This window comes from Bufo gargarizans, chromosome 10 (genome assembly GCF_014858855.1).
Source record: "Bufo gargarizans isolate SCDJY-AF-19 chromosome 10, ASM1485885v1, whole genome shotgun sequence".
NCBI lineage: Eukaryota > Metazoa > Chordata > Amphibia > Anura > Bufonidae > Bufo > Bufo gargarizans.
The window spans coordinates 82,360,367-82,373,555 of NC_058089.1; the positions used below are offsets into that span (position 1 = coordinate 82,360,367).

A 13,189-nucleotide genomic window follows, 5' to 3' on the forward strand; every position below is an offset into this window, starting at 1 on the left:
CTGCATAGACCTCAGTGGGACCTGGCAGCCTCCCCTCTTCAGAGCAGGGGGTGCCTGGTTTAATGCTTGGTTTCTCCCATTGACTTTGCATCGCAAGGTGTTCTACCAGAGCACCCGAGCGCTTTGGTGCTTGATCAAAACTATCAGTGATGTCAACACAAACTTACTGCTGACACCCATTCCACTCTGTCGGGGGGGGGGGGGGGGGCTCTACTTGTATAAGCGTTTAATAGAAGTAGACGTATATTTGGAATCAGCTGCTGACGGTGTAATAGGAGTGCACTTCTTCTTGACGCTAACATTGACCTATAAGGCTGAGTTCACACTTGAATTATTTGATCAATTTTGGCCCCGTGACTGTCCAAATAAGTAAAGTGTGCAGTGATTCTAAGAGCGACGCCTGTCATCTGCATGTCATACTGACTCACAGTATTGTTTTACTACCACAGCAGGCTCCCTATGCGTGTTACTGCAAGGCACAGTGTTCTACACCACTATAAAGGCTCTTAGCAGCCAGGAAATAGACGTTTTTTAACGCGAATCTATTCGGATCAAACCAAATTTTTTCTAAAAATTCTGCGTACCGGCCGAATCGAATTTTTTTGAAATTCTCTCATCTTTAGTCTTCATGCCATACAGCCAAATAAGGTAGTTAAAAGCAAAATATTCCACATTCTTATGTTAACCCCGTCAATATCTCGGAAATTAGATATCCATATACAACCACCCAAGGGCAGTGTGGAAGGGATAGGAGTTGTTGTAGACAGGATGGGGTGGTAGTCCTGGGTCTGGGTGCTGAACGTTGCTATTGTAACTGGAGGTCACCAGGTCGTCACCAGGTCCGGTTGTTGCCCAGCACAGCCTCCGGGTCTGTTTCTTCACTGCACAGTTTTTACTAGAGTAGTTTTAAAATTAAAGGGGCTGTGCTTTAATTTCCAGACCTCTCAGACTGGATCCCTGGCATTGGGTCATGGCTCGTTTGCACCCTGTTCTCCACTGCTTGTCTTGGGTCCCTCCATGTAAACAATCACTGGCTACACCAGTGATCTGTGTAAGAGATGTCAAAAATAGGCACCCCATAAGAATAAACTAATATCTATATAATTTCTAGCTTCAACAATCCACCAGTAGGACTGTATTATATTAAATTCATGACATTGCTATTAACCACCAGTAGATGGCAGCAGAGCGAAAGCTTGAATAGCAGAGCTACAAACAGCAAAGGGGAACTTAACGCAGATCTTGGTTAATGGGAGGACAGGATTTACTGCTACATTTCCTGTATCCCCTTTCCAGAACATGTTCAATAAAATCACTTCTGTCTTCACCCAGCCCGCTCCCTTCGCACATTGGAATTATTGACCATACTTTCAGCATATGGGCAACATCTGCTCCCCACATGACCAGTTGACATGATGCAAGGGGAGCAGTGGCCAATCATTGGCTGCAGCAGTGTCAAACCAGAAGTTTACATGGAGGGACCAGAGACAAGTATCAGAGGCCAAGAGTGAACAAGCCAGGACCCAGCAATGGGGATCAGGTAAGTGCGCACAACACCTTTAAGCTCTGTGGGCAACAAAGTTTTTTTTAGACAACTGTTCAATACCCCTCTTCCTCCTCTACTATCTGCTACAGGAAGAAGTGTATCGAATAGTGGACTTTTCCAGCATGGGTGTAGAGCGGGTTACATTGCTATCGTAGAAGGGTTTTGAGAAGAGCACTATATATATAAAAACTATGAAGCAGCACATGGAAGGCGGTCCACATCTCCTCCCCTGAGAGGGGGGGGGGGGGGGGGGGCAATTACCATCCTGCAAATACTTCCATATCTTGTATTTTAATGTTGCCATAAAAATGAAAGAAATGACCAACAAGAGTTTTCTAGGGCCCATTGTATTTGTACAATGGACATACAGTAAATGGGTCAGAGTGGTGACACACTGGGGATGGTCATGGCATAAAGGGGACAGAGTTGTAGTATCCAGGGGGCTTCAGCTGGAAGGGGTTTAAATCATGGTGGACACATTACTGCTGTGGCCAGTCATTGAGTGTAGTGGCAACGTGAGCAGTGTCGAAATGGATTTTGATGCAGGAAGATCAGAGAGCTGCGATAGTGGGGTAGCTGGGAATCTAAGGAGCCAGGAACTGGAAAGAGGTAAGTATACTTTCCTCTGCAAGTCTGGCCACATAATGGGGAAGGGGAATGTCTGCACAAATGCCATAACAACTGATGAAAACCGCACAATTTGACCCAGATATGTGAATAAACCCTCTATAGATCTGCTGACAAATTAGTAATGTGTGTGTGTATCTGCTATAGAGGGAGTTCTACCCTTGTATGTAATATGTTCTTTATCTTCTACTTTCTGAATTACATTTTTAGCAAATATTCCATTTTGTATTTAAAGTAGAATTTGTGACTTATTGAAAATATTCCTTTTTGTTCATAATCTTCAGCACAAAAATGCCTATTACCTTCATGTTAAAGGGGTTGAGTCACAGTATGGGAGTGGTAGTACTTTGTGTTGTAGCAGTGGCGTCGCCAGGGGGGGGCCAGAGGGGGCCACGGCCCCCCCTACATCATGCTGTGCCCCCCCATGTGCCCCCCCAACTAAAATGCCCCCGTTCCCGCCGCCAAGTGAGCCGCCGCCGCAGTCAAGCACAGGGAGATGAGCGCTTCCATTGCGCTCATCTCCCTTGTAATCTGCCTGTGCTGCGGCGGTGCAGGGGAGAGAGAGGTGTGTCCCCTCTCCTTCCTCTGATAGGCTGCCGGCGCACTAGGCCGGCAGCCTATCAGAGGCCGGCGCAGGCGGCGCAATGACGTCATCACGCCGCCTGAGCCTTACAGCGCAGGACACAGGCCAGAAGAGGCCTGCATCGCATCGCTGACACTGAGGTAAGTATAAGTGTTTTTTTTATTTTATTACAATACTGGCACATGATGATGATGATGATGATGATGGGGGGGGAGGACTTAATACTGGCTGGCACATGATGATAATGGGGGGGTACTTAATACTGGCTGGCACATGATGATAATGGGGGGGGTACTTAATACTGGCTGGCACATGATGATAATGGGGGGGACTTAATACTGGCTGGCACATGATGATAATGGGGGGGGGACTTAATACTGGCTGGCACATGATGATAATGGGGGGGAACTTAATACTGGCTGGCACATGATGATAATGGGGGGGGACTTAATACTGGCTGGCACATGATGATGATAATGGGGGGGGGACTTAATACTGGCTGGCACATGATGATAATGGGGGGGACTTAATACTGGCTGGCACATGATGATAATGGGGGGGGTACTTAATACTGGCTGGCACATGATGATAATGGGGGGGAACTTAATACTGGCTGGCACATGATGATAATGGGGGGGGACTTAATACTGGCTGGCACATGATGATGATAATGGGGGGGGGACTTAATACTGGCTGGCACATGATGATAATGGGGGGGACTTAATACTGGCTGGCACATGATGATGATGGGGGGGCTTAATACTGGCTGGCACATGATGATGATGGGGGGGACTTAATACTGGCTGGCACATGATGATGATGGGGGGGACTTAATACTAGCTGGCACATGATGATGATGGGGGGGACTTAATACTGGCACATGATGATGATGGGGGGGACTTAATACTAGCTGGCACATGATGATGATGGGGGGGACTTAATACTGGCACATGATGATGATGGGGGGGACTTAATACTGGCTGGCACATGATGATAATGGGTGGGGACTTAATACTGGCTGGCACATGATGATAATGGGGGGGACTTAATACTGGCTGGCACATGATGATAATGGGGGGGGGGACTTAATACTGGCACATGATGATGATGATGATGATGATGGGGGCTTAATACTGGCACATGATGATGGGGGGGCTTAATACTGGCACATGATGATGGGGGGGCTTAATACTGGCACATGATGATGGTGGGCTTAATACTGGCACATGATGATGGGGGGCTTAATACTGGCACATGATGATGGGGGGCTTAATACTGGCACATGATGATGGGGGCTTAATACTGGCACATGATGATGGGGGGGCTTAATACTGGCACATGATGATGGGGGGCTTAATACTGGCACATGATGGGGGGGCTTATTACTGGCGCGTGATGGTGGGCTTATTACTGGCACGTGATGGGCTCTTGTTACTGGCACGTGATGGGGGCTCTTGTTACTGGCAGTGGCACGTTATTGAGGGCACTTATTACTGGCACATTATTGGTGGGCACTATAGGGGCATCTACTGAGGCCACAAAGAAGGGGTGTTTTATATGGGGGGCTCTGTACAGTAGCATTTTAAACTGGGACACATTATGGTGGGTACTATGGGGAAGGGGGGAGAGGATTACTATGGAGTCATCTACGGGGGCACTAAGAAGGGGTATTTTATACTTGCAAATTATGGGGGACACTGAGGGCATCTACTGGGGCACGATATATGGGGCATTTTATACTGGTACATTATGGGGGGGCACTAGCAGGAAGGGGGAGAGGAGCACTATGGAGGCATTCACTAGGGGCACTATATAGGGGTATTTTATACTGGCACATTATGGGGGACATTAGCTCAACTGGGGGCAAAAGGGGGTATTGTCACATTATAAGGAGAATTATTTCTACTGGGGGGCATTATGGTGGGCTTTATTACTCCCCCATGGTATGACCCCCTAGTAGCAGCACCAGCCTCTCCCTGCTCTGCTATCCCTCTGCCCCTTCTCCAAATCCTTATTATGAAATCTTTCTCATTAGGATAAAACACAACATCAGCTCCGCCGAGCCCCCGGCCAAGTGTTGAAGTGCCGTCCGAGATCCCCAAGGGCCAAGCCAAGTAACTGTAAGTGTTCATGTGAAATATGTTTGTTATATATGTACACTCCTGTGAGTGGCGGGGAGGGAGATCTGTGGATGACACTGTTATAAGGAGGGAGATCTGTGGATGACACTGTTATGGAGGGGGAAATGGGGATGACACTGTTATGGGGTGGATCTGTGGATGACACATATAGCATAAGATGCTATATACGGTATGTGGCATCCACAGATCCCCCCATAGCAGTGTCATCCACAGATCCCCCACTATATAAAAGTGTCATCCACAGACAGCTGGACTTTTCTTCCCTGTTGTGGTTTTAGGTATTGGGTAAAGTATCGCAGCATTTCTAAGCGTACTTATGTAAATGTATCGTTGTTATAGCTGCCCCCCCTACTTTTGTCCTGGCCCCCAGTGTGCCCCCCCAAAATTTTAAAGCTAGAGACGCCACTGTGTCAGATAGATAGCTGTACTTGTTTCTGAGCTGTAGCAAAGCTACATTTGTCATGTAGTGCGACTGTTCGTGACACGGGAATGTGTTATCTATGCCTTTATGTAGGACTATAGGCAAATGCATTATCTTAGTTCTGAAAGTTTTGCTGTGTATGGCAATCGTAGTATCAGTCAAAATGAAGCTTGTATAGATATGGTGTCCTCAATAGAATCTGTTTATGATGTTCCCTTTCAAAATATGGCTCTGGAATTCTGCACAGAGCTTAAAAATCACGTTCTCACCCCTACAGAAAGATTTGCATTACAGGGCATACACACTCACACCCTTGCTATGCAATATACAATAGCTACAATGACAGTATCATGTTAACCCAGGACTGGAAGAAAAATTTAAGTTCTGGCAACTGTTGGTGACCACTACCACATCCACCTTCTTTATAGACAAGAAGTCCCTGATGCATCCCAAAAGCACCATCCACCATGTATGACCATATACAAGTCAAAGTATAAAACCAAAGAAAAACTAAATATCACACTTACTGAACCCAAATTATGTTTTATTCTATCTAAGTCCCATGGTCAGAGTTGGACTGTCCTACCAGAGTATTAGAGGATCCTCCAGTGGAACTAGGCTCCAATATCATAGTGGTCCCCAAAGGAGAAAAAAAATCTGGCTGCCTTTGCAGTCTATCACTTGCCACTTGGGTCTATTTCTATGATTCAAAACCTAGTAGACTTTAATGATGATATAGGGGTTGGGGCCCAACCGTTGGGCCTCAATAATTATTTTCTTGTTGGACCCAATGAACCCAGTCCTACACTGCCCATGGTTTCTCTAGATGTTTGAGAATACAAAAAGATTTTACATTCCTGACAAGATGGTACAAAATATCCATACATACATTTACAGTAACCTAGTGAATCCACTCATTGAACAGATAACTCCGCGCATCACTAGTGATTACCATGGTCCATGAGTTCTCTGTTATCAAAAATCTGCCTTGGCTGCTTCAACAAATTTCACAAAGAAATTCGATTCATTACGAATCACATTCCATTGTTTGTAGCAGACGCAATGACAGGGAACAGCAATCATGTTGCCCCCCGTCATTGAACCCCTCAGATGCCGTTTTTATTGCTGATCGTGGCATGTGACATTAAAATGGAGAGTTAAAAAAAAAAACATACTCACCATATCCATTTGCTCATGGAGAGGCCGTTGCAAAAATCTCACACGGTGACGTGATCACATCATCACACTGGCCAGGCACTGATGACGTCACTGGTAACGACCAGTGTGAAGTGTGATGTCACCGCGATTGAGATTTTAGGCTCCTTTCACACCTGCGTTCAGGTGTCCGCTCGTGAGCTCCGTTTGAAGGGGCTCACGAGCGGCCCTGAACGCAGCCGTCTGGCCCTAATGCATTCTCAGTGGAGGCGGATCCACTGAGAATGCATCCGCCTGCCAGCGCTCGCCTCCGCTCTGCTCAGTGAGCGGACACCTGAACGCTGCAAGCAGCGTTCGGGTGTCCGCCTGGCCGTGAGGAGGCGAGCGGATCCGTTCCGACTTACAATGTAAGTCAATGGGGACGGATCCGCTTGAAGATGACTCCATATGGCTCAATCTTCAAGCGGATCCGTCCAACATTGACTTTCAATGTAAAGTCTGAACGGATCCGCTCAGGCTACTTTCAGACTTAGAAAATTTTTCTAAGTAATAATGCAGACGGATACGTTCTGAACGGAGCCACCGTCTGCATTAATATGAGCAGATCCGTTCAGAACGGATCCGATCGAACGCAGGTGTGAAAGTAGCCTAACACGTTTTTTTCAATCAAGATTGCTGCAATGGCCTCTCCACAAGCAAATGGATGAGGTGACTATGTTTTTTTTTTTTTTTACCACCATTTTAGTTAAAATTGATTTGTTGACACGAAGCATGAGGAAATTCGGCTTTGTGGGAAATCAAATTTTTCCAGAAATTCTCATCTCTAGTAATCACACATTCCTTTCTGACCCTTTACCCTTCCCCCATCCTTGTAATGTTATCTCTTGAATAAGAACTGTTTTACAGTACTTTACAACACACTGCTTTTGCTGAATATTTATGATTTATGCTGCTCATGTTTCATTTCTTACATGTAATACATAAAGAACTCTGTTCTTATCTTGTATTCTTTGATAAAAAGAGAAGGAAAATAAAATGTGGCAGTATTTTTGCCCATATTCCACCCGAGACTCATTCAAGACATCGAATGGATGTCTACACGGATTGACATACAGTATGTCCATTTTTTGCAGATCAGAATAACCATCTGAATCAGGCCTAATATATACACATTACAATCATGAATATTTGCAATTGGGTTTTGACCTGCTTATTGGGGTACAATAAAAAAAGTTCTAGCTAATATAGAACTTTTAAATGTAACAGGTGGTGCTGAGCCGCTGAATATGAATAAGTAAAATTTCTGCTAAATATACACGAACAATACCTAGTCGGTCAAATAAAGTAACAGAACTGTTACTGGGATACTCAAAAATATCAATAATCAACTTCACTGAATGAGTACAACAAATCCCATTGAGTTAAAAAAATTATATATAATCTTTATTGAACAATCATAATTGTAAACATGATTACACCATTATAACATTTAAATTATACCAATAATAATAAGCCATTATAGTGAATGAATCTAATAGCTAATACACCTATTACTTATATGGGACTGTTCTCATGGAAGGGACCATCAATGGTATATGTCAGCAGGAGGGTGGACTCTATTGAACTATAAAGCTGGGGTGCAATAAGATACTATTCTGAATGCAATCACCCATGTAAAAGTATGAAGAGACTATCACCATTCCAGAAAAAATGACATATGCTGCTGGGTGAAGGAACTAATGTCAAAGACAGCTAACCATGGACAGAGTATGAACCTATCTATGAGGGTCAAAATAGGCGCTGGATCTCCCCTGGATCTCTCAGAAGACCTACGATTAAGAATTGTTGACATGCATAAAGCTGGTAAGGGTTACAAAAGTATTTCCAAAAGCCTTGCTGTTCAACGGTCCACGGTAAGACAAATTGTCTATAAATGGAGAAAGTTCAGCACTGCTGCTACTCTCCCTAGGAGTGGCCATCCTGTAAAGATGACTGCAAGAGCACAGCGCAGACTGCTCAATGAGATGAAGAAGAATCCTAGAGTGTCAGCTAAAGACTTACAAAAGTCTCTGGCATATGCCAACATCCCTGTTAGCGAATCTACGATACGTAAAATACTAAACAAGAATGGATTTCATGGGAAGATACCACAGAGGAAGCCACTGCTGTCCAAAAAATAAACTTTGCTGCACGTTTACAGTTTGCACAAGAGCACCCGGATGTTCCACAGCAGTATGGCAAACTATTCTGTGGACAGATTAAACCAAAATTGAGTTGTTTGGTAGAAACACACAACACTATGTGTGGAGAAAAAGAGGCACAGCACACCAACATCAAAACCTCATCCCAACTGTGAAGTATGGTGGTAGGGGCATCATGGTTTAGGGCTGCTTTGCTGCGTCAGGGCCTGGACGGATTGCTATCATTGAAGACATTTTGTAGGAGAACGTAAGGCCATCTGTCCACCAGCTGAAGCTCAACAGAAGATGGGTGCTGCAACAGGACAACGACCCAAAGCATAGAAGTAAATCAACAACAGAATGGCTTAAACAAAAGAAAATACGCCTTCTAGAGTGGCCCAGTCAGAGTCCTGACCTCAACCCGATTGAGATGCTGTGGCATGACCTCAAGAAAGCGATTCACACCAGACATCCCAAGAATATTGCTGAACGGAAACAGTTCTGTAAAGAGGAATGGTCAAGAATTACTCCTGACCGTTGTGTACGTCTGATCTGCAACTACAGGAAACGTTTAGTTAAAGTTATTGCTGCCAAAGGAGGTTCAACGAGTTATTAAATCCAAGGGGTCACATACTTTTTCCACCTGCACTGTGAATGTTTACATTGTATGTTCAATAAAAACATGGTAACATTTAATTCTTTGTGTGTTATGAAGCAGACTGTGATTGTCTATTGTTGTGACTTAGATAAAGATCAGATCACATTTTATGACCAATTTGTGCAGAAATTCATATAATTCCAAAGGGTTCACATACTTTTCTTGCAACTGTATGTGCTGCCCGGATCCGGAAATGCCGATCTGCACTTCCGGGTCCGCAATTCCGTTCCTGAAAAAAATAGAAAATGTCCTATTCTTGTCCGCAATTGCGGACAAGATTAGGCATTTTCTATTATAGTCCCGGCAATGTGCGGTCCGCAAAATGCGGAACGCACATTGCCGGTGTCTGTGTTTTGTGGATCCACAGATCCGTGGATCCGCAAAACACATACGGATGTGTGAATGGACCCGTAAAGTGTGTGCATCCCTAAAATATCAGTGACATCCAGTACACTTCTTTGTAGACGGTGTCCCCTGCGGACAGTAAAAGTATCCGCACCACATCTCCTGTTTAAAGTGTGCGCATCCCTAAAATATCAGTGACATCGAGTACACTTTTTCCGTAGACACTGCGAACTGAGACATTACCTGTGGTACCTGTCCTGTATAACGTTTCCTCTTCACAAATACCTTTGTAAATTATTTTGCACATACACTTCCAAATCCTACGCTACTGTACGCGTGACATACTTTCAAGCATATATCACATTTAAAATAAAGAAGGCGAGCAGTAAGGGACGGAGAAACAGTGCCTGCTGCCAGAGCACAAGAAAAACAATCATCCAAGATACATAGCTTCATGTCCTAGTTTGCAGGACACCGCTCTTGAAGTCAGACCAGTGCGACCAGGTGGTCGGTTGTATTGCAGCAGATAATGCTTCCAGTCGGTTAAACACCACCTTGTCTTCCACCAAGTCCAGTCTCAGTAGCCAGGAGTCTGGTCAACACAATCCTCACCCTGATCATTCTTCCTCGCACCATTTACAGTCTGGCGAAACAAGTGATCCCACACTTATATTCCGAGGACATCTTTTCATTGCCATTACTTTACTTGGCCCTCTCGCCAAGCACGCTTGAAGAGGGACATGAGATCTTGTACCCTGATTCCCAACCTCTTGGACATCGACAGTCACAAGAACATGACGATGGGGAACGGCAATTACTGTTTAATGAGGTGGATGATGATGAGACACAGTTGCCAATGAGTCAACCGCAATTACTGTCTCAAGAGGTTGATGAAGAGGATGAGACACAGTTGTCAATCACTAAGGTTGTGGTTAGGTCAACAAATCAGGAGGATGATCAGAGAGAGGAAGTGGAAGAGGAGGTTGGCACCGCAATAAGTGGGATGATCGCCTGGGTCCACAATCTATGTCTGCGGGTCACACCACTGCCTCCTCTTCCCCAGTGTTATGTTCTGGCCAATCCCCTGTCGCAGGCCCCGATGCATCCTGCCCTCCACCTGGACCTTTGCAAGAACCATCAGCAACCAAATCCACTTTCGTGTCCCAGCGCAGCGTACAAATGTCCTTACCCCAGGCATTTGAACTCAAGCGCAATATGGTTGATGGGAATCTTGAATTTCAGGTCTCTAGGATTGTGGATTCTCGTCTTTTCCGCGGTTCTCTCCAGTACCTTGTTCATTGGGAGGGTTATGTGGGTCCCAGTGACGGACATTAAGGCCTCTCGTCTCATCAGGGCTTTCCATAGGTCCCATCCTGAGAAGGTGGGCTCTGAGTGTCCAGAGTCCACTCGTAGAGGGAGGGGTACTGTCACAACCAGACAGCTGAGAAGCTCTGACAGAAGCCTTTCAGAACCTCCTCCTTGAGTTCTCTTTGTTGTGGTATTCAGTTCCTCATCTCGTTAGCCTCTCTCAGCTGTCATGTAGTTGGACTAATTGCATCCCTTTAAATTCCGCCCCATAATGCATTACTGGGCGGCTTATACTTCTTCCTGGAGTGTGTGTGCATGCTTATCCTGTTTTCCTGTCTGCTACAAAGTTAAGTGCTGTACATTTATCTGTTATTTTCTGTTTGCTGGATCCCAGGTGACCCTGACTCCCTCCGTGTCTGGTGTAGGGAGCCGGTGGTCGTGTCCCCTCACTATTGAAGGGTGTTCAGGGGTTATATAGTTGAGGTACGTGGCTATGCAACCATCCACCTCTGGGATCTTTGCATAGGCTGAGCAGCCAGGGAAAGTGCTAGGTCTTGTGCAGGGGTCTCCCCTTGGTTCCTTAGCTTTGGATCCAGTGAGTCATATATGCATGTTGCATTGTCTTGTTTCCCGTACACCGTCCGTGACAACACCCCTGTATGGATTTTTAGGAGCGGCTTCTAATGAGCTAAAGATCTATATAGGAAAGGCCAAGATATTGCTTATCCTATTGAATAGTGGTCACTAATATGGGACACCTCTGTTATGTAAGACTATCAAATGAATATTGAAATAAAGATATTCAAAACCTAAATAGATTATCATGTCCGAGTCGGCATTATTCAGTACAGCCCCCGCTACATCACTCAATAGTGTTGATAGTACCAACGGGGACAGTCAGTTGCATAGCACACGACAATCAATATATCAGTTCATAATAGACCCTATCCAAACCTTTCTAATATTATAAGATAGCTGGATACAAGAAAGGAGGAGGGTACAATATACAGTGGGATGCGAAAGTTTGGGCAACCTTGTTAATCGTCATGATTTTCCTGTATAAATCGTTGGTTGTTACGATAAAAAATGTCGGTTAAATATATCATATAGGAGACACACACAGTGATATTTGAGAAGTGAAATGAAGTTTATTGGATTTACAGAAAGTGTGCTATAATTGTTTAAACAAAATTAAGCAGGTGCATAAATTTGGGCACCACAAAAAAGAAATGAAATCAATATTTAGTAGATCCTCCTTTTGCAGAAATTACAGCCGCTAAACGCTTCCTGTAGGTTCCAATGAGAGTCTGGATTCTGGTTGAAGGTATTTTGGACCATTCTCTTTACAAAACATCTTTAGTTGATTCAGGTTTGGTGGCTTCCGAGCATGGACAGCTCTCTTTAAGTCACACCACAGATTTTCAATTATATTTAGGTCTGGGGACTGAGATGGCCATTCCAGAACATTGTACTTGTTCCTCTGCATAAATGCCTTAGTGGATTTTGAGCAGTGTTTATGGTCGTTGTCTTGTTGAAAGATCCAGCCCCGGCGCAGCTTCAGCTTTGTCACTTTGGTCTCCAGAATCGTCTGATACTGAGTGCAATCCATGCGTCCCTCAACTTTGCCAAGATTCCCAGTCCCTGCACTGGCCACACAGCCCACAGCATGATGGAACCACCACCATATTTTACTGTAGGTAGCAGGTGTTTTTCTTGGACTGCTGTGTTCTTTTTCCTCCATGCATAACACCCCTTGTTATGGCCAAATAACTAAATTTTAGTTTCATCAGTCCACAGCACCTTATTCTAAAATGAAGGTGGCTTGTCCAAATGTGCTTTAGCCCACCTCAAGCGGCACTTTTTGTGCGGTGGGCAGAGAAAAGGCTTCCTCTGCATCACTCTCGCATACAGCATCTCCTTGTGTAAAGTGCGCCGAATGGCTAAACGATGCACAGTGACTCCATCTGCAGCAAGATGATGTTGTAAGTCTTTGGTGCTGGTCTGTGGGTTGACTCTGACTGTTCTCACCATTCGTCGCTTCTGTCTATCCGAGATGTTTCTTGGTCTGCCACTTCGAGCCTTAACTTGAACTGAGCCTGTGGTCTTCCATTTCCTCAATATGTTCCTAACTGTGGAAACAGACAGCTGAAATATCTGAGACAGCTTTCTGTATCCTTCCCCTAAACCATGATGGTGAACATGATGGTGTTGTTTTGAGACCCCCA

The 13,189-nt window shown here is 44.9% G+C and overlaps 1 protein-coding gene across 1 annotated transcript in view; it reads left to right on the forward strand.

Moving 5' to 3' along the window:
• Positions 1 to 1,337: 1,337 nt before the first annotated feature.
• Positions 1,338 to 13,189, forward strand: part of LOC122920547 (cytochrome P450 2J6-like) — a 38,713-nt gene continuing 26,861 nt past the window's right edge. Inside the window, exon 1 of the mRNA XM_044270132.1 lies at positions 1,338 to 1,540. The gene's annotated coding sequence lies outside the window, so the exon portion shown is untranslated. The remainder of the gene's footprint in view (positions 1,541 to 13,189) is intronic.